At 47.0% G+C, this 22,870-nt stretch overlaps 1 pseudogene; it reads left to right on the top strand.

Moving 5' to 3' along the window:
• The window catches only part of LOC142760360 (angiopoietin-related protein 7-like), a 46,195-nt pseudogene extending 25,686 nt beyond the window's left edge, over window positions 1-20,509 (top strand).
• Window positions 20,510-22,870: the final 2,361 nt, after the last annotated feature.

Here is a 22,870-nt window from a genome sequence, read left to right as displayed (position 1 = left end):
TCTTCTTTTGGCCTCATTTGTTGAGCCCTGTAGGGTGATTGTAAAGGATCTGCCAGGCACAGCTTCTGTTTCAACGCCCATAGGTAATCAGTCTGCACCTGCTTCTATGTCTGTGAGACTGACTCCATCTTCCACCACTCAGGATGGCAGGCTTATGAGTGGGAGAGCCTATCACAGCCTGGCCAGACGGAGCTAGCTCCCGCCCTCTGTCTATTTATACCTGCCTTTCCTGTTCCTCCTTGCTTGTGATTCTTCTCTGCTGGTTTCCTGGCCCTGCTGCAGCTTCTTGAACTACTTGTCCCTGCTTCATACTGACCCCGGCTTACTGACTACTCTCCTGCTCTGCGTTTGGTACTTCGTACACTCCTGGTTTGACTCGGCTTGTTCACTTCTCTCCTGCTCTGCGTTTGGTACCTCGTACACTCCTGGTTTGACTTGGCTCGTTCACCACTCTTGTTGCTCATGGTGTTGCCGTGGGAAACTGCCCCATTTCCCTTAGCTTCTGTGTACCCTTGTCTGTTTGTCTGTCATGCACTTATTGAGCGTAGGGACCGTCGCCCAGTTGTACCCCGTCGCCTAGGGCGGGTCGTTGCAAGTAGGCAGGGACTGAGTGGCGGGTAGATTAGGGCTCACTTGTCTGTTTCCCTACCCCCACCATTACATAATCACAAGCCCATTTAACTAGTCTACCCCGGTCCCTCACACTACTATGGACCCCCTTGAGACCCTGGCTCAGCAAATGCAGGGTCTCTCCCTACAGGTCCAGGCCCTGGCTCAGAGGGTCAACCAGCCTGACGCTACCATGGTAGTGCCCCTCACCTCACCTCTTGAACCCCACCTCAAGTTGACTGACCGGTTCTCAGGGGACCGTAAGACTTTTCTCTCCTTTCGGGAGAGTTGTAGGCTCTGTTTTCGCTTAAAGCCCCACTCCTCAGGTTCTGAGAGCCAGCGGGTGGGTATAATTATGTCCCGGCTCCAGGAAGGGCCCCAAGAATGGGCCTTCTCCTTGGCTCCTGACGCCCCTGAACTTTCCTCCGTTGATCTTTTCTTTTCTGCTCTCGGACTCATTTATGACGAGACTGACAGGATTGCCTTTGCCGAGAGTCAGCTGGTGACCTTACGTCAGGGTAAGAGACCTGTTGAGGAGTATTGTTCTGACTTTAGGAAGTGGTGCGTAGCTTCTCGGTGGAATGACCCTGCCTTAAGGTGCCAGTTTAGGTCTGTCGAACGCCCTGAAAGACCTGCTAGTTAGCTATCCCTCTTTTGACTCCCTAGACCAGGTTATGGCTTTAGCGGTACGACTTGACCGATGTCTCAGGGAACGACGACTTGAACGTTTTTGTGTTTTCCCCTCTGACTCCCCCATGATGCCTCCCGAGGTCCCGTTGCTTCACTCTTGCACGGAAGACTCAGAGGTACCTATGCAACTCGGGGCCTCCGTGTCCCCCCGACAACGTAGAGAGTTCCGCAGGAAGAATGGTCTCTGCTTCTATTGTGGGGATGACAAGCATCAAGTGAACACCTGTCCTAGGCGTAAGAATAAGCAGCCGGAAAACTTCCGCGCCTAAGTGATCATCGGGGAGGTCACTTGGGCGCACAGGTATTTCCCGTAAATATGAAACTTAATAAAATCTTGCTTCCCTTTCATGTCTCTTTTGGTGGTAGGTCTGCTACCGGCAGTGCCTTCGTGGATTCAGGGTCTTCTGCTAATATCATGTCTGTGGAATTTGCTATGTCTCTAGCTATGCCTTTGATTGATTTGCCTAAACCTGTCCCGGTAGTGGGTATCGACTCCACTCCACTTGCTAATGGTTATTTTACACAGCATACCCCTGTTTTTGAACTCCTTGTTGGCTCCATGCATTTGGAGCAGTGCTCTGTACTGGTGATGCAGGGATTATCGTCCGATTTGGTTTTAGGCCTTCCCTGGTTGCAGTTGCATAATCCCACGTTTGACTGGAATACTGGGGAGCTTACCAAATGGGGTAATGAATGCTTGACGTCAAGTAAGCCCAGCGTAATGTAGGCGCAGCCGTAATGAAGGAAGCGCATGACTAGGTGTTTGGGAGTTCTAGGCTATTATGTTCTAGGTTATTATGTTTTAGGCTATATTTATAGGGATTGGAGGGTTATGTGAAAGGGGCATGGGGCAAAATGTATCTATATGTGGTGGGTGGAGAATAAAGTATATAAGTCCATGCGGGGAAGAGGCAGCCCTCTTTCCCGCTGGACAACAGGAGAAAGTTTTGTCCTGTTATTACATTTAAAAAAAAATATATATATATATATTCATAATTTTCACTTACCTGATGGACGCGGCGATGGAGACCACGATTGCCAGGATCCGGGATGCAGCGATGCAGCACGGCGTGGGATGGCTGGATGCGCTGTTTGCCGGGGCTCTTCCTCCAGTTCCAGCGGCTGGAGAGGAGAGTGAGGGCCGCAGCAGCAGGCGTTCCAGGCCTCAGGAGAGGCCTTCATCAGCAGAAACACCTCGGTCTGGTCGGCGCCGAGGGAGCCCCTCCAGGGACCCTCCTCCTCCTGCTGGTCCGGAGCTGCACCCTGGCGACGGGCCGCGGAGGTCTGGGAGGAATCCCATCAGGCGGGCAAGACCGGAGGTGACAGGAGGGGGGGGGGCCGCGGCGGCCATCTTCCTCCCTCCTGTCTGCAACAACAAGACCGGAAGTGCACGCTGGACCGGAAGTGCACGCTGGACCGGAAGTGCACGCTGGACCGGAAGTGCACGCTGGACCGGAAGTGCACGCTGGACCGGAAGTGCACGCTGGACCGGAAGTGACGGCTTTCTCCGGTGCCGATGTTCCTGGTGCCGAAGGAGCTCTTCAGAAGGACGTCCGGACATCAGACCCGATCCGGAGGAAGAGGCGGGCGGCCTCCAGATGGGGAGCGAGACCGCCTCCTGCTGGAGCAGGGAGGCGTGTGGCGGCGGCAGCGACCGGAAGGACCCGGGCAGCTTCGGTGAGCGACGCCGGGCCCAATCCGGACAAGGGGGGGCAGCGGTCTGCGAGACAAGTGACGAGCAGAAGATTTTTTTTTTTGTCAGTCTGAATATGTCGCGCCACCAGCGGGTGGCAGGATCGTGGCTGGATATGTCGCGCCACCAGCGGGTGGCAGGACCGTGGATGGGCCGCGTTCCGCTGGGCCTGGAGCTTCATCAACCAGAAGTGTGCGGAGCTACGGGGAGCGTGGGGTGCAGGAGCACCACTCCCCAGGATCGTCACGACCGACGCCAGGATCATCTGGAGTGGTGGACGCGTCCGCTGGGAGGTCACCTCAGGGACGTACGGGTGAGTTTACCACGGATGTGGTGCCGGGGATGTGTGGGGGGGATGTGGGGGGGATGTTGTCAATGTCACAGATGCAATTGTTGTTTAGAGGGATGCAGGAGTATTTTATGAGAACTGTGCCAGGCGTAGAGCAGTCGCCAGCGAGGGTATGGGGCGCTGCTAGTGAGGCGTCTGCTAGTGCGGCAGGGAGTGCAGTTGCTAACGAGGCGATTTCTGGTGCGGCTGCGGCAGGGATTGCGGGTGTTAGTGACGTGGCGCCGGTTGTGGGTGCCGTAGTGGCGGTGGAAAAAGCGGTTGATGCGGCGGCGAGTGCGGCTAAGAAAGTGGTGGAGGATGTGCGTTTGGCGGATGCGGCAAAAGGCGAGGTTTATGTGTGCTTTGAGGGCCCGCTGGGGGCGCATTTGAAGGTGGAAATTAGGGAAAAGATCTGGAAAGATGAATATGTTGAGATTTTTTCTTTGCTGCCGTTAGAGAAGTTTAATTTGGACCGGTGGAAACCGGATGAAAGTAAGAAGGAGGAGGAGGAGCGGCGGCGGTATCGCTTTATTCCTCGGACTTTTGCGAATTGGCTGCAGGCTTTCACTATTTTGGCTAATGTGGTGGGTGAGAAGGCGCCGGAGAACTGTTCGGCGTTATTTTGTTATATGGATTCGGTAGGGGAGGCGTATCATGTATACGGCGGTAATGCTTGGTTGCGGTATGACGAACAGTTTCGTCAACGGAAGTCGGTGCGCCCGTCATTGCGATGGGACCACAAAGATATCAGTTTGTGGATGCGGCTGATGTCTGCGCCAAAACAGGGGCAGCAGCCCTTTCGGGATGCGGCCGGCGGTCAGGGGTCAGCAGCGGGTCGGTCAGGATCCTCGGGAAAGGGGTGTTGCTGGCAGTACAACGAGGGGCATTGCAAGTTTGGCCCAGACTGCAGGTACAAGCACGAGTGCTCCGGTTGCGGAGGCGCCCATGGTTTGTCCAGATGCTTCAAGAAGCATAGGGGCAGGCAGGGAGATGCTGAGCAGAAGAGGGGCGACGCCGGTGAGGGTGGAAAGGATGCTCCCGTTTTTAAGGGGGTATCCAAATAAGAAAGTGGCAGAGTTGTTGTGGTTAGGTTTTTCAGTAGGTTTTCGGATTCCTTGTACGTCGGCTGGACGTGATGGGGTGGTCCGTAATTTGTCGTCTGCTTTGGCGCGGCCTGATCTGTTTATGGATAAGTTGCTGAAGGAGGTGGCGTTGGGCCGCATGGCGGGTCCGTTTTCCTCCCCGCCTGTTCAGAATTTGCGGGTTTCCCCGTTAGGTTTGGTTCCTAAAAAGGAGGCGAATAAATTCCGCCTTATTCATCACTTGTCTTATCCGGAAGGCGAGTCGGTGAATGACGGCATTGATCCGGCATTGTGCGCGGTCAGTTACACTTCCTTTGATGCGGCGGTTGTTTGGGTTCGGAAATACGGGAAGGGCTCTCTGTTAGCAAAAACTGACATTGAGGCCGCTTTTCGTTTATTGCCGGTGCATCCGGATAGTTTTTGTTTGCTGGGATGTTATTGGCAGGAGGAATATTTGGTAGATTGTTGCCTCCCGATGGGCTGCTCCATTTCATGCGCTTATTTTGAGATGTTTAGCACGTTTTTGGAGTGGGTTGTCCGTCGGGAGGCGCAGGTGCAATCTGCCCTGCATTATCTGGATGATTTCCTGTTTATCGGGCCGCCAGGTACCTATGTGTGTGCAGGATTGCTACACACTATGGAGAGAGTGGCAAAGGATTTTGGGGTACCTCTGGCGCCTGAAAAAACCGAGGGACCCACGACGGTCATTAAGTTTTTGGGAATCATGATTGATTCAGATAATATGGAGTGTCGCTTGCCTGATGATAAGTTGCTGGAGATGAGAGGGTTGGTGGCGAGTGCGCTGCGCAGGAAGAAGATACAATTGCGGGACTTGCAATCCTTGTTGGGGCATTTGAATTTTGCTTGTAGGATTATGCCCATGGGGCGGGTGTTTTGCAGGCGATTGGCAGGTGCTACCGCAGGGGTGCATTCCCCTCATCATTTCATTAGGCTGTCGGCGGAGTTGAAAGCCGATTTGTTGGTGTGGGGGGAGTTTTTGCAGAGCTACAATGGGCGGTCGGTGCTCATGTATCAGCCGGTGTCTAGTGTGGACTTGGAGCTGTATACGGATGCATCAGGTGCATGTGGATTTGGGGCTTATTTCCAGGGGCAGTGGTGTGCGGGTTGGTGTGCGGGTTGGTGTGCGGGGGTGTGCGGGTTGGTGTGCGGGTTGGTGCGCGGGTTGGTGTGCAGGAGGTTGGCCTGATACATGGCATGAATGTGGTTTTTAAATTGGCTCTGCTGGAATTGTTCCCGATTGTGGTGGCGGCGGAGTTGTGGGGGGATTGTCTGCGGGACCGGAGAGTGCGTTTCGTATGTGACAATCTGGGTGTGGTTCAGGCTGTTAATGCGCAGACAGCTAATTCTCCGCCAGTCGTGCGACTATTGCGACATTTAGTTTTGAGAGGTTTGATGTTGAATGCGCATTTTGTGGCAGTGCATATTCCTGGGGTGCTGAATTCTGTGGCTGATTCCCTTTCTCGTCAACAGTGGGACAGGTTTCGTCTGCTGGCGCCGGGGGCGGAGTCTCATGGCCTGCCTTGTCCAGAGCATCTGTGGAAGGTGGTGTGACAATGGCGATGTCGCTCGTGTAAAGGTCGGTTAGTGCGGTTACGTGGCAGAGGTACAGTGCGGTATGGCAGGTATGGGAGGCGTTGTTGGATAATGCGCAGGCGGGTATTGCAGATCGGCAGGCGTGTTTGTTGTATTTTATAGGAAATGCGTACAGTGAGGGGGCGTCTGCAGCAACGGTCGCTCGGAGTTTGTCGGCCTTGGCTTTTTGGTTCAAGAAGAAAGGTGAGGAGGACGTGACTAAGTCCTTTCTGGTGCGGCAGGCAATGAAGGGTTTCAGGAGGGGTTCCGCAGTTAGGGATCTCAGGAAGCCGGTGTCATTTGAGCTGTTGGTAGCGATTTGATGAGGGATGTTTGTGTTTCGGCGTTTGAAGCGCGGCTATTTACACTGGCCTTTTCTTTGGCTTTCTTTGGGGCGTTCCGGATATCGGAGTTGGTGTCGGCCAGTAAGAGTGTGGCAGGGGGCTTATTGTACGCTGATGTGGATTTGGATGGCTCCTGCCTTTCTTGTTTGCTTCGTAGATCTAAGACAGATCAGGAGGGAAGAGGTTTTGTGGTGCGTTTGTATGAGTTACCAGGGTCGCGGGTGTGCCCAGTTCACTGTTTTCGGGAGTTTGTCGCAGTGAGGCCTGAGGGGCCGGAGTCTTTGCTGGTTCATTCAGATGGGTTGTCTCTGTCAAAATTCCAGTTTTCACAGGTGTTCAAAAAATGCATCCTGTTGTCCGGCAGAGGTGGAGCAGGTTTTAGCTCTCATTCCTTTAGAATTGGCGCAGCTACGGAAGCAGCTCGGTGGGGTTTATCCCCAGCGATGGTTAAGAAGATCGGTAGGTGGGAGTCAGACCGATATAGGTTGTATGTGCGGCCTCACTTGCTTTGAGGCGGTGGTGATGAGATGTGCTGGAGGTGGATATGGAGTAGTTACGTTGCTGTTTTGTGTTGTTTTAGGTGCAGGTCCCTGCTTGATCTGGATTATTGGGCACTCCTACGTGCACTGGGGAGGTGTGCGTGCAGATGTTCGTCCGGCCGGACGGCAGTTGGGCCTGGATCACGCAGAGGTGCAGGTCAGATGGTTGGGTCTGCGGGGCATGCTGTGGTGTAGGCTGTTACCGGAGGTACAATTTTATGCAGGTTTGGACAGGGCGCCGGATATTTTGGTGGTGCACCTTGGCGGCAATGATTTGGGCATTCGGTCGTCCAGGGATTTAGTGAGGGATGTGAAGATCGACCTTTTGCGGTTGTGGTCGTCTTTCCCAGGAGTGGTGATTGTATGGTCGAATATTGTGGCTCGCAAGGTGTGGCGGCAGGCACGTTCCGTCCATAGCCTGAATAAAGCGCGAGCAAAGGTGAACAAGGTAGTTGGCAGGTTTGTGGCACACAATGGCGGTGTTGTGGTGCGGCATAAGGAGTTGGAGGGCAGAGAGGTAGGTTTCCTCAGGGCGGATGGTGTTCACTTAAACGAGGTGGGTCTTGATATGTGTACCCTGGACATCAAGGAGGGCATGGAGAAAGCCCTGCAGTTGTGGAGGGACAATCATGTGTAAGGGGTCACACATGATTGTCGTGGCGGTAGGAGGAGGGGTCTTTGGAGGCACGTAATGGTAAGAAGGAGAAGCAACAATGGAGATTGTTGGAAGAGAACTCGGGGCGTTTAACCCGGGATAGTATTGGAGGGGCTGGGGAGTGGTTACCCAGCTCATATATATTCCTGATGGGCAGGGTCCCCAGGAAGGGAGAGAGAGGTCTTGGACATGGTTGGTGCCCTCGGGTCAGGTGCAGAACGGCTGTAGGGTAAGAGGTCCAGACCTAATAAGGAAACGATGGAGTTTGGTATTTAACGATTGAAGTGCCTTCAAGGATCCTTTATCTGGAGTTGGGAAATAGAGCAGGATGTTATCATGGAGTTATGATGTGTTTATGGTTATGCTCTTTTATCAGAAAAAAGGTGTGTTTAATAAATGGCTGCTGTGGCCTTTACACCAAAATTCATGTGTGGTCTCTTATTGGGGTTTGGGGGGTGTAAGGCCGTAGATAGCGAAAGCATCAAACATACCTTAAGTCATGTTTTTCTGTTAATTCTATTTCTCCCCCTGAGGAGGTGAACACGCTACCTGAGTTTGTTCAGGACTTCGCTGATGTTTTCTCTAAGGAGGCCTCCGAAGTGTTACCTCCTCATAGAGAATACGATTGCGTTATCGATTTGGTACCAGGAGCTAAGCTCCCTATGGGTAGGATATTTAATCTCTCTTGTCCCAAACGTGAAGCCATGAGAGAGTATATCCAGGAATGCCTGGCCAAGGGTTACATTCGCCCCTCTACTTCTCCGGTAGGTGCTGGCTTCTTCTTCGTAGGGAAGAAGGATGGTGGTCTTAGGCCATGCATTGACTACCGTAACTTGAATAAGGTCACTGTAAGGAACCAGTATCCCCTTCCTCTGATTCCTGATCTCTTTAATCAGGTTCAGGGGGCCCAATGGTCCTCTAAGTTTGATCTACGGGGGGCGTATAACCTTATCCGCATCAAAGAGGGGGATGAGTGGAAGACTGCGTTTAACATGCCCGAAGGTCATTTCGAATACCTCGTCATGCCCTTTGGGTTGTGTAATGCTCCCGCGGTCTTCCAGAATTTCATAAATGAGATTTTAAGAGATTACCTGGGGGTATTTCTTGTAGTGTACCTTGATGACATACTTGTGTTTTCCAAGGACTGGTCCTCCCACATTGAGCATGTCAGGAAGGTGCTCCAGGTCCTTCGGGAAAACAAACTGTTTGCGAAGACCGAAAAATGTGTGTTTGGGGTGCAGGAGATACCATTTTTGGGTCAAATCTTCACTCCTTATGAATTCCGCATGAACCCCGCCAAGGTCCAGGCTGTGGCGGAATGGGTCCAACCTGCCTCCCTGACGGCGTTACAGTGCTACTTGGGGTTCGCTAATTATTACAGGAGATTTATTGCTAACTTCTCGGTCATCGCTAAGCCTCTTACGGACCTCACTCGCAAAGGTGCTGATCTCCTCCACTGGCCTCCTGAGGCTGTCCAGGCTTTTGAGGTCCTTAAGAAGTGCTTTATCTCGGCCCTGGTGCTGGTTCAGCCCAACCAAATGGAGCCATTTATCATGGAGGTTGACGCATCCGAGGTGGGAGTGTGGGCTGTCTTGTCCCAGGGTACCAGGTCCCTCACCCATCTCCGCCCCTGTGCCTACTTCTCCAGGAAGTTATCGCCTACTGAGAGTAACTATGATATTGGCAACCGCAAACTCTTAGCCATTAAATGGGCATTTGAAGAGTGGCGCCACTTCCTGGAGGGGGCTAGGCACCAGGTTACGGTCCTTACCGACCACAAGAATCTGGTTTTCCTAGAATCTGCCCGGAGGCTAAACCCGAGACAAGCTCGATGGGCGTTATTTTTTACCAGATTGAACTTTGTGGTTACCTATAGGGCTGGGTCTAAAAATATTAAGGCTGATGCTCTGTCGCGTAGCTTCATGGCCAGCCCCCCTTCGGAGGAAGATCCTGCTTGTATTTTGCCTCCAGGTATAATCATTTCCGCTTTTGATTCTGATTTAGTCTCTGAAATTGCGGCTGATCAAGGTTCAGCCCCCGGGAACCTTCCTGAGGACAAGCTGTTTGTTCCCCTGCAATTCCGGCTAAGGGTACTTAAGGAAAATCATGACTCTGCACTATCTGGTCATCCAGGCATCCTGGGTACCAAACACCTCATTGCCAGAAACTATTGGTGGCCTGGGTTGCCTAAAGACGTTAAGGCCTACGTCGCCGCTTGTGAGGTTTGTGCTAGGTCCAAGACTCCCAGGTCCCGACCAGCGGGCTTACTACGTTCTTTGCCCATTCCCCAGAGACCTTGGACCCATATCTCCATGGATTTTATCACCGATTTGCCTCCATCTCAAGGCAAGTCTGTGGTGTGGGTTGTAGTAGACCGCTTCAGTAAGATGTGCCACTTTGTGCCCCTCAAGAAACTACCCAATGCTAAGACGTTTGCTACCTTGTTTGTCAAACACATCCTGCGTCTCCATGGGCTCCCTGTCAATATTGTTTCTGACAGAGGAGTACAATTTGTTTCTTTGTTTTGGAGAGCCTTCTGTAAAAAGTTGGAGATTGATCTGTCCTTCTCCTCTGCCTTCCATCCTAAAACTAATGGCCAAACTGAGAGGACTAATCAGTCTCTAGAACAATATTTAAGGTGTTTTATCTCTGACTGTCAATATGATTGGGTCTCATTCATTCCCCTCGCCGAATTTTCCCTTAATAACCGGGTCAGTAACTCGTCAGGGGTCTCCCCGTTTTTCTGTAATTTTGGGTTTAATCCACGGTTCTCTTCCGTTTCACCTGGTAGTTCCAACAATCCCGAGGTAGAAGTCGTTCATCGGGAACTGTGCACAGTCTGGGCCCAGGTTCAGAAGAACCTAGAGGCGTCCCAGAGCATACAAAAAACTCAGGCTGATAGAAGACGTTCTGCTAACCCCTTGTTTATGGTCGGGGATCTGGTGTGGCTATCGTCTAAGAACTTGCGCCTTAAGGTCCCGTCCAAGAAGTTTGCTCCCCGGTTTATAGGGCCGTACAAGGTCATTGAAGTCCTCAATCCTGTCTCCTTCCGACTGGAGTTGCCCCCATCTTTTCGAGTACACAACGTGTTTCATGCCTCCCTCCTTAAACGCTGCTCCCCATCCTTGGCTCCCTCGAGGAAACCTCCTGTCCCCATTCTCACCCCTGAGGGGGTGGAATTCGAGGTGGCCAAGATTGTGGACAGCAAGATGGTCCAAGGCTCCCTCCAGTACCTGGTCCATTGGAGAGGATACGGGCCTGAGGAGAGGACTTGGGTACCCGCCCGGGATGTTCACGCTGGGGTATTGGTCAGGAGGTTCCACCTTCGTTTCCCCAATAAACCAGGTCCACCTAGAAAGGGTCCGGTGGCCCCTCATAAAAGGGGGGGTACTGTAAAGGATCTGCCAGGCACAGCTTCTGTGTCAACGCCTATAGGTAATCAGTCTGCACCTGCTTCTATGTCTGTGAGACTGACTCCATCTTCCACCACTCAGGATGGCAGGCTTAGGAGTGGGAGAGCCTATCACAGCCTGGCCAAACGGAACTAGCTCCCGCCCTCTGTCTATTTATACCTGCCTTTCCTTTTCCTCCTTGCTTGTGATTCTTCTCGTTTGGTTTTCTGGCCCTGCTGCAGCTTCTGAACTATTTATTTGACCCTGCTTCATATTGACCCTGGCTTACTGACTACTCTCCTGCTCTGCGTTTGGTACCTCGTACACTCCTGGTTTGACTCGGCTCGTTCACCTCTCTTGTTGCTCACGGTGTTGCCGTGGGCAACTGCCCCATTTCCCTTAGCTTCTGTGTACCCTTGTCTGTTTGTCTGTCGTGCACTTACTGAGTGTAGGGACCGTCGCCCAGTTGTTCCCCGTCGCCTAGGGCGGGTCATTGCAAGTAGGCAGGGATTGAGTGGCGGGTAGATTAGGGCTCACTTGTCTGTTTCCCTACCCCCACCATTACAGTGATATTTACTTAGATATTATGAGGCGCGGCTATTTAGGTACTATACAGTATATTATATATGCCGTGTATGGGGTGGCAGCACTGCATAGAATTGTTATATGGACAACTGTATGAAAGAGGGTTTTTTTTACCAACGTATGGCAGTATTATTTATTTACCATACTATATGGCTCTTATAATTGGGCACAGTCTAGTTATTTCTACATTGTATGACAAAACCCCATTTGTAGGGCGTCAACGGTAGGTACCACACATGGCATCATCCAGCATAAGGCCAGCCCTGTACATGATAAAATGCTGCCTGCCTCCAGCCACTACTAGGCAGAGCCAATACACAGCCCAAACGCCTTTTTCCCGTTTTGCATGTAATATCACTTTAAATGGTAACTAAACTTTCAAAAAATGTTTGACGTGTCACAGTGACTTGTCAGAAGTTTTTACCTATGGGGGTCTGAGCACTGAAACCCCCACCGATCGCTTAAACCAGCAGAAGCGCCCAGGGGAGCGTTGTGCTGCTTTGTTTCAGATCAGCTTTTCTCGGAAAGCGGAGCGAGTGGCGTACGGGCTTGTAGACTTTCTATTGAGCCCATACACCACTTGTTTGGCTTTCCGAGAGGACGCAGTGGCTCAGCGCTCACCCCCACCGATCAAAACTTGTGACATGTCAAAGGTTTTTTTAAAGTTTCGTTACCCTTTAAACCAAGGGTGCACAGATAAATGGACCCGATAGAAAAAACTTAGTAGGGTTCTCCTAAGTCCACGCTAATTCACCCACCATCCTGGCACAAGAATCCTTAGCTCTTGACCTCAGTTCTTGTCACGGCTTCTAGGAGATATATGTCTCATGTCTCATGTCTCATGTCTCATGTCTCATGTCTGTCTGTCTGGCCACTGGTAGTGAACAGTCTTTGCATGTACATTATTTTTTAATAATTAGAAATAAATAAAAAGTTAACATATTGGATGTAATAGCAGAATACAGCCACAGTATATCAGCGGCCGCGTGACTGTGTCTCTGCCCAGTTGTGAGATTTGCAGCATTTTTATTCATCATCAGATATGAAGATAACAAAGTCCTGTGACTACGACTGCTCCAACCTGTACTACAATGGAGTCCGCCGCTCCGGCGTCTATACCATACTGCCATCTAGTGGAGGAAGCCCGGTAGAGGTTTTCTGTGACGTGGAGACTCAAGGTAAAGAGATGAATGCTGCTTATATGTAACAGAGTAGTCCCATTTAAGTGTTTTATATACTAGTGACAGGCCCAATATTTTATTTGACTGCGGTATCATCGGGATTCGTGATTAAATGCAAACTTTTAATATGTAGTGGGTACATTATAATTTTTGTCGGATGGCCGGTGACTAAAGTGCAGCCACTAAAAATAATTCTAAGACATAAATATAGATTTAGTGTTCTAAAAACCAATTTCTGGGAGAATTTTTTTTTGACTGATCATATTCTTCTTTTACGTTTGTATGAATTATAGCTTGACAGCCAAATAATTCCAATAACATAAAACATTCAGAGCTCCCGGCTATACTAGGATGTTAATGAGTCAGCCCTACTGCCCATTCATAGCTAATAGGATCCATTAACAGCATTTAACCTACATGTTGACCGTTTCCAGGTAGAAATTGATATTTTTTTTGTACTAAACTAAGCACAAAATGATCTGAAAAATATGTCAAAACGGGAGAAAAAGATAATGAAGGTTTACATTACAACAATGCTGGATTGGATATTTGCTGACTATAAAGTTGTCTAGTTTGGAAAAAAACATTTTCAAATATTATTTGGGGGTATTCTGAGTTAGTGAAGTTGAACCCCTCGTTCAGATCTTTTATCCAGAGCAAGAACAGGCTTCAAAGAGCATCTCTCAGTCTGGAGGACACAACATTACACAGGTGTCCTATTGATTTCATAGTGAACTGTGTAATACTTCATTTCTCCTGTGGGGGCACTGGAGGAGAATTGAACACTTTCTTGCCAAGTTCCCCATAGATCACTGCTGATCGCTGGGGTTCCAGGACATTTTTTAAGCAACTTATCATCGGGGGGCCCTTCTAAGAGGTAGAGCTTGTCCGAAGTTGACTACCCCCCATGCTACCAGTCCATACAAGCAGCTCTGCAGTGAAGCCGCTCCCATGAACAGACAATGGCGTCCTTATTTTCTTTCTCTTATTCTGTAAGGAGGAGGGTGGACAATGATTCAAAGGCGCAGAGATGGATCCGCCGGTTTCAACCGCACCTGGAAAGAATACAAAGAAGAATTTGGTGATCCGAACCGTGAATTCTGGCTAGGAAATGAGAACATCCACCAAGTCACCAGTCAGGGGGGACACTCACTGCTGATAAACATGGAGGACTGGGATGGGGAGCACAAGTACGCCCCCTACAGGGAGTTCAGGTAAGTAACAATACAGAGACAGAAATTAAATCAATTTCATTGTACAGTAGGGGGCACTATTGTTCTTTTACTGGAGGTTAGAGCATCTGATTTAGGCCCCATGCACACGACCATAGATTTTATCCGTAATTACGGACACATTCATTTCTATGGCTGGTATATTTACGGGAAGGTGTCTGCACCGAAGAAAGTTTCCGTAAAAAATAGGACCTATTTTTTTATTTTATAGACCGTGCTCCCGTACTTTATAATGGGAGCACGGCCCGCAAATGCGGGTGACTGTCCCCGGCCGTCCCCGGTCAGCCGCGCCCGTAATCATTAGTGATTACTCAGGAATTCAACAATCATCATCTTTTCTTTATCATTTATATTTTTGAAAGCATGACCCACAGATCCAGGTCACTGAGATAAATCCAAGAGGGCTGTACAGATGTAGCCATCTTTATCTTGACTTTTAACGCATTAAATACACAGTGGTAAGATCCCTTATCATGACTTTTTCAATGGCTTTTGTTGTGTGATATCACAAGGCAGCATGTTATGGGTCAAGATAAAGATGGCTACATGCGTAGATAGTTGATGGATAGATAGATAGATAGATAGATAGATAGATAGATAGATGATAGATAGATAGATAGATAGATAGATAGATAGATAGATAGATAGATAGATGATAGATAGATAGATAGATAGATAGATAGATAGATAGATAGATAGATAGATAGATATGAGATAGATAGATATGAGATAGATAGATATGAGATAGATAGATAGATAGATAGATAGATAGATAGATAGATAGATAGATAGATAGATAGATAGATAGATATGAGATAGATAGATAGATAGATAGATAGATAGATAGATATGAGATAGATAGATATGAGATAGATAGATAGATATGAGATAGATAGATAGATAGATAGATAGATAGATAGATAGATAGATATGAGATAGATAGATATGAGATAGATAGATATGAGATAGATAGATATGAGATAGATAGATATGAGATAGATAGATATGAGATAGATAGATAGATAGATATGAGATAGATATGAGATAGATAGATAGATAGATAGATAGATAGATAGATAGATAGATAGATAGATATGAGAGAGATAGATAGATAGATATGAGATAGATATGAGATAGATAGATAGATATGAGATAGATAGATAGATATATATGAGATAGATAGATAGATAGATAGATATGAGATAGATAGATATGAGATAGATAGATAGATAGATAGATCGATATGAGATAGATAGATAGATAGATAGATAGATAGATAGATAGATAGATAGATAGATATGAGATAGATAGATAGATAGATAGATATGTCTGACATGTATCTCTGCGCAACGTACATCGCACCGCCAGAGTCCCCGTACTCCAACCCAGACAGCTTTGAGATTATACAAAGGGAAGCCGCCCATTTCCAGACCCTGGGCAGCGTTCTCATCTACGGAGACCTCAATGCAAGAACGGGAAGAGATAAAGACTACCTGACCAATGATGGAAATATCTTCATCTTTGGAGCAGAGGCCGACTGTCATAACTCCCTACAGAAAGAGAGAAACAGCTATGACAGCACCGTCAACAAAAGCGGGAAAAAACTACTGAATCTATGTCGAAGCTTAGGACTCCACATACTGAATGGCCGCACCAAGGGAGACTCTTTAGGAAGGTATACACTAAACTCCCATGTAGGCAGCAGTGTAGTAGACTATGCCATCACGGACATGGACCCCGCAAACATTGGCGCACTCATAGTCACTCCACAAACGCACCTGTCAGATCACAACCAATTACTTCTATACATCAAATCCACAACCAAACCATCTGCACAAAAACCACATCAAACCGGCCTCTTCAACCTGCCCCCATCTTATAAATGGTCCAAAACGTCAACTATAAAATATAAAGAGACAATGAACAGACCAGAAGTGCAGGAGATGCTTCACAACCTCTACAACAAGGTGTATGAGACAAGCCCAGGAGGGGTCAATCAGGCCGTAAATGACCTCAATAATATATTCTATACCATGGCAGAGAAGTCTGACCTGAAAAGATGTGACTACAAGAGGCCACAAGAAATATATCCTAACGGTTGGTTTGACCGTGAGTGCAAAGAAGTACGGAAGACCCTAAGAAATGCCTCAAATAAGAAGCACCGAGACCCAAACAACACCGGTCTGAAGGAGGCCTACAGCAACATACAGAGGCAATACAAGACCATCCTCCGAAAGAAAAAACAAAGGCACATCTCCACCAAACTTACCCAACTCCAAGACGCCCTCCATGACAACTCGTTCTGGGAATTATGGAAACACATGGGCAAAAATTGCAAGAAAAACAACCTTCATATTCAAAATGGCAACATCTGGCTCCAATATTTCAGGGACCTCTACAAAGATATCCCGAAAGAAGAACAAAGCCAAGAACAAAAACAAATAATATCAAAATTGAAGGCGATGGAGGAAACACTTAAAGATTCTCAAAACCCCCTGGATACACCAATAACACTGCAAGAAGTAACAGAGAGAACCTCAGACATAAGGTGTAAAAAATCCAGCGGCCTAGACAGAATCTCACCAGAAATGATAAAACACAGCCCGCCAGAAATACAGGCCGCAATAGTCAAACTATTTAATATAGTGCTGAGTGCCGGCTACTTCCCGCAAATCTGGAACCAAGGCCTTATAACACCAATCCACAAGAGTGGGGACAGGTACGACCCGGCCAACTACCGAGGGATATGTGTCAGCAGCAACCTGGGGAAACTGTTCAGCAGCATCCTGAATAAGAGAATCCTCAGCTTCCTCTCCCAGCACAATGTCCTCCACCAAAGCCAAGCTGGGTTCATGCCAAACCACCGCACCACTGACCACATCTACACCCTGCGCAGCCTCATCAAGAGCCACGTCCACAATACAAAGCATGGGAAGATTTACGCCTGTTTTGTGGACTTTAAGAAGGCCTTTGACTCAGTGTGGCACCCGGGCCTATTCCTGAAACTGCTGGAGAGCGGAATAGGAGGTAAAACCTATGACGTCATCAGAAGCTCCTACACAGAGAACAGATGCAGCGTGAAGGTGAACGGGAGAAGAACGGCTGATTTCCAGCAGAGCCGAGGAGTCAGACAAGGCTGCAGCCTCAGTCCAACGCTCTTCAACATCTACATCAATGAACTGGCCACAGCTCTGGAATCCTCCTCAGCACCAGGTCTCGCCCTCCATGACACCCAGGTGAAATTCCTGCTGTATGCAGATGACCTTCTGTTACTATCACCAACCGAGAAAGGTCTCCAAGACAACCTGCAAATCCTAGAAAAATTCAGCTCCACGTGGGCACTACCCATCAATGCCAAGAAAACCAACATCATGGTGTTCCAGAAGAGAAACTCAAAATCCCCCAGGCACCCGACCTTCACACTAAATAACGCCACAATCACAGCGACCGACAGGTACACTTACCTGGGCCTAGAAATCAACCAATCAGGAAGCTTTAAACAAGCCATAGAGATTCTGAAAGACAAGGCGTGCAAAACCTTCTATGCCATCAGACGAAAACTCTATCATCTCAAACCACCAGTGACGGTCTGGCTGAAAATCTTTGACTCCATCATCTCCCCAATCCTCCTGTATGCCAGTGAAGTCTGGGGTCCGGACACATACCCAGACTGGTCAAGGTGGGATTCCAGCCCAACAGAAATCTTCCACCTAGAATTCTGCAAACACCTTCTCCAAGTCCATCGGAGCACCTCAAATAGTGCCTGTCGGGCAGAACTGGGCAGATTCCCACTACACCTCACAATCCAGAAGAGGGCGCTATCATTCTGGGCCCATCTACACAGCAGCAGGCAAAGTTCCTATCACCATAAAGCCCTGTTACACCAAGGGGTCCCAGGTAAACCAGGCCCCCCAGAACATCTCACCCTGACCCGGCCTGAAGAAAATGTCACCCAGCGCGGCCTCACAAAAGCCGAAATCAAGAAGACAATAAACAAAGGCCAAGAGGAATATATCAGTGACTGGAGGAACGACATAAAGACATCCCAGAAACTGACAATATACCGGAGTCTACAGCGGGAATATAAACTGGCGCCATATCTGGAGAAACTGCCAAACCCCAGAGACAGACAGATCCTGAGCCGCTACAGACTGAGCGCCCACAACCTGCTCATCGAATCCGGGCGCCACAGACAGAACTACAAGCCCAGGGAGAGCCGACTGTGCCAACAGTGCGACCAGGAGGCCGTGGAGGATGAGGCCCACTTCCTGCTACACTGCTCCAAATACTCAGCAGTAAGGGACACTCACTTCAGGAGACTCTCTGATCTCTTACCGGACTTCAGCTCCATGGAAGAAGAAGAGAAACTCTACATCCTGCTGGGTGAAGAGGAAACCACAGTGGGCACAGCGGCACAATATGTCACTGCATGCCATAAACTGAGAGAGACATGATATGCCATGGACTTGTATAACCCCGACCCTAGATATGTCCCTATCCCCAAGCCCTCAGTCCCTATCCCTCATTCCCTTACTTCTTACTTGCTTTGGCAATGCTAATATGTATTTGGTCCTGCCAATAAAGCTTCTTTGAATTGAATTGAATTGAATTGATAGATAGATAGATAGATAGATAGATAGATATGAGATAGATAGATAGATAGATAGATAGATAGATAGATATGAGATAGATAGATAGATAGATAGATAGATAGATAGATAGATAGATAGATATGAGATAGATAGATAGATACATAGATAGATAGATAGATAGATATATAGATAGATATGAGATAGATAGATAGATAGATAGATATGAGATAGATAGATAGATAGATAGATAGATAGATAGATAGATAGATATATAGATAGATATGAGATAGATAGATAGATAGATAGATAGATACGAGATAGATATGAGAGAGATAGATAGATAGATAGATAGATAGGTAGGTAGATAGAGATATTTTCAGTTTTGGAAATATTATAAAGTATATTTTATTTGAATTTATATTATGTCTTTACTTCCTTTCTTGCAGCATAGAAAATGAATCCAACTTCTACCGGCTCGATGTGTCCGGGCCCAGGGGGCGGCCGAGGGCTCTTTTTCTTGGTACTACAATAAACGACGTTTCAGCACTCCAGGGTCTGGGAGTCTGTGTCGGACATCTCTCATGCGGGCTGCTGGTACTATCAGTGCTTCTACTCCAACCTCAATGGAGTTCACTATCCCGTAAGTGACCACTCATGATGCAACCACTGGGTTAACAAAAGATAGGACTGCCAAATTACTTCTCCAAGGACTGCCAGGTTAACCAGTGCTAGGACTGCCCTCTCCACAGACCCCACATAAGCCATACTGAGGTGCACACAGGCACTCCGTAGACAACTGAAAGGAGAGAGAAGAAGTGTTTGGGGTGTTTTTTTGGGAGGACAATACCAGGCACACCATGGGAAGACACTATTGATTTTGTTATGGGACCCTCGTTGCTCATTGCATGGGTGGATCTCCGGTCCTGGTTAGAAAACCAACATGTACAATTATAGTGGGGGAAAGGTACGGTGAACCATTCAGAGCTAGCTACAAAGAGTGTCTCTTGTTCTGGAGGACCCAACATGTCCAGGCATTGCATGGACAGCTCATTGACTTCTTTGAGGACTCTGTAATGATTCACTTACCTTGTGGTGGCGCTGCAGGAAAAATCAACACTCGCTTCCCGGTTCTCCCACAGAAGATGTTTCCCTAAAATGGCAAATTTACCTGGAAATATTGGTTGTCCTCTTGTGCGAAGCCGCTTAATCTTCTATTCGGTCCTTTCTGAGATATTCAGGTCTCTGAGGAAACCGTTTCTGGTTAAACCCTTAAAATTGGCCACCATGACGATGCCCACAGGGGCTGTGGCCCAGTTGAAGTATACTTATGTAAAACTCTGAACCAACTAATGATCCTGCTTGAATTTTGGCCCCAAAAAGTTTCTACCTTCACATGACTTTTGTGTTTGTCAAACGGCATTTCTTGGGTTCCTCAAGATTAAAAAATAAAATAAAAAATTGTGATGCGGAAGGGGACATGGTGCAGATCTAGATGTTGTCCCATGTGGGAAGAGTCATCACTGCCGCTAACTGAAGACTCACTACTCTGTCTCCAGTGCAGGATCCTTAGTGTAGTGTAGATCCTTGGGAGTAGAGATGGGATGGGCCCTCAAACTAAAACTCTGAACAGCCCCTAGGCCTTCAAACAATGACGTCAACTATCAGAAGGGCCATCCTGAAAGTGACCTCCACGAGGCTGACATATGAGGAGATGTTACGTGTAGTCGTCAATTTGTACAGCTTCTTTAGCCTTGGACTGTGTTCACACGTGGAGTTTTTGCCACGGTTCTATTGCAGTTTTTGGTGCATTTTTTTGGTCAAATTTTTTTGAAATTTTTGTTTTTTATAAGGGGGGAAGATATGTCAAAGGGCGCGATACAATAGGACCAGACGGCATTGTGTGGTACAGCTGGAAGAACACAGACTATTACTCACTAAAGAAAGTCGCCATGATGATACGGCCCGAAACACTCCACCTTCACACGTCCCCGTAATTTTCTGCATATTGTGGGTCAAACAATCATTGTGTTTTCGATTTGTAATTTGATTATTTTTTTAAATATGCCAAAAAGAAACTTGTGATGTGTGTTTCAGGAGAGGGCCTTCTGGGGTTTTTTAAGTTTCGTGCTCCCGAGGATCTGTTCTTTCAGAATTCAGTCCCTGAGTGCTGGTCCTAGGTGCAGTAGATGCGGCTCGTCCTCACTCTTTTAACATGATGTGTAAAAAATTTCCATTGAGATGTATTTGATTAATAGAGAAAAGTTTAATCCAGTAGGCGACATTAACATAAAGTGCTGCCCCTAGTGGCTACGTGAAGAACTTTTATCTTGGGCCGCCTCACCTTCAGGGCCGCGTAGTAATTGCGACACCTTAGTCTATAGCAAGGACACCCCTAGTATTATAGGAATTCATATTCAGCGCCCCAACACAATATCTCTTTGTTGGATAGACATTTCCTCTAGAACTTAAATCTCTTCGCTCTTTTTTTCTTAAAATGTTCTGCACAATAAATGTCCAAAACTGAACCGAACCATCTGTCTGGATAATACCTTCATAAGGCTATGTTCACACGGAGTATTTTGGGGGAGGAATATCTGCCTCAAAATTCCGTTTGGAACTTTGAGGAAGATTTTCCTCTCCCTGCACGCCGATTTTCGCGCCGTTTTTCGCCCACGGCCATTGAGTGCCGCGGGCATAAAACAGCGCGAAATACGCTTTCTCTGCCTCCCATTGAAGTCAATGGGAGGTCAGAGGCGGAAGCGCCCGAAGATAGGGCATGTCGCTTAGGGCAAGACGCCGACGCCTCCCATTGATATCAATGGGAGGCGTTCTCGGGCCGTTTTTGCCGAGTTTTGCGACGCGGTTTCCGCGTCAAAAAACTCGGCAAAATACCCCGTGTGAACATCCCCTAAAAGCAACTTCGTTAAACTGAGTATGAAGCTGATTTTACATTCTTGTACATAGGGGGCAGTATTATAATAGTTATATACTTGTATCTAGGGGGCAGTATTATAGTAGTTATATTCTTGTATATAGGGGGCAGTATTATAGTAGTTATATTCCTGTATATAGGGAGCAGTATTATAGTAGTTATATTCTTGTATATAGGGGCAGTATTATAGTAGTTATATTCTTGTATATAGGGAGCAGTATTATAGTAGTTATATTCTTGTATATAGGGGGCAGTATTATAGTAGTTATATTTCTGTATATAGGGAGCAGTATTATAGTACTTATATTCTTGTATATAGGGGCAGTATTATAGTAGTTATATTCTTGTATATAGGAGGCAGTATTATAATAGTTATATTCTTGTATATAGGGGGCAGTATTATAGTAGTTATATTCTTGTATATCGGGGGCAGTATTATAGTAGTTATATTCTTGTATATAGGAGCAGTATTATAGTAGTTATATTCTTGTATATCGGAGGCAGTATTATAGTAGTTATATTCTTGTATATAGGGGGCAGTATTATAGTAGTTATATTCTTGTATATCGGAGGCAGTATTATATTAGTTATATTCTTGTATATAGGGGGCAGTATTATAGTAGTTATATTCTTGTATATAGAGGCAGTATTATAGTAGTTATATTCTTGTATATAGGGGGCAGTATTATAGTAGATATATTCTTGTATATAGGAGGCAGTATTATAGTAGTTATATTCTTGTATATAGGAGGCAGTATTATAGTAGTTATATTCTTGTATATAGGGGGCAGTATTCTAGTAGTTATATTCCTGTATATAGGAGGCAGTATTATAGTAGTTATATTCTTGTATATAGGAGGCAGTATTATAGTAGTTATATTCTTGTATATAGGAGGCAGTATTATAGTAGTTATATTCTTGTATATAGGGGGCAGTATTATAGTAGTTATATTCCTGTATATAGGAGGCAGTATTATAGTAGTTATATTCTTGTACATAGTGGGCAGTATTATAGTAGTTATATTCTTGTATATAGGGGGCAGTATTATAGTAGTTATATTCTTGTATATAGGGAGCAGTATTATAGTAGTTATATTCTTGTATATAGGGAGCAGTATTATAGTAGTTATATTCTTGTATATAGGGAGCAGTATTATAGCAGTTATATTCTTGTATATAGGGGCAGTATTATAGTAGTTATATTCTTGTATATAGGGAGCAGTATTATAATAGTTATATTCTTGTATATAGGAGGCAGTGTTATAGTAGTTATATTCTTGTATATAGGGAGCAGTATTATAGTAGTTATATTCTTGTATATAGGAGCAGTATTATAGTAGTTATATTCTTGTATATAGGGGGCAGTATTATAATAGTTATATACTTGTATCTAGGGGGCAGTATTAGGCTGGGTTCACACGTG

This window comes from Rhinoderma darwinii, chromosome 4 (assembly GCF_050947455.1).
Source record: "Rhinoderma darwinii isolate aRhiDar2 chromosome 4, aRhiDar2.hap1, whole genome shotgun sequence".
NCBI classification, from domain to species: domain Eukaryota; kingdom Metazoa; phylum Chordata; class Amphibia; order Anura; family Rhinodermatidae; genus Rhinoderma; species Rhinoderma darwinii.
The sequence above is the reverse complement of the archived record's forward strand: the minus strand, read 5'-3'. Positions and strand labels throughout refer to the sequence as shown.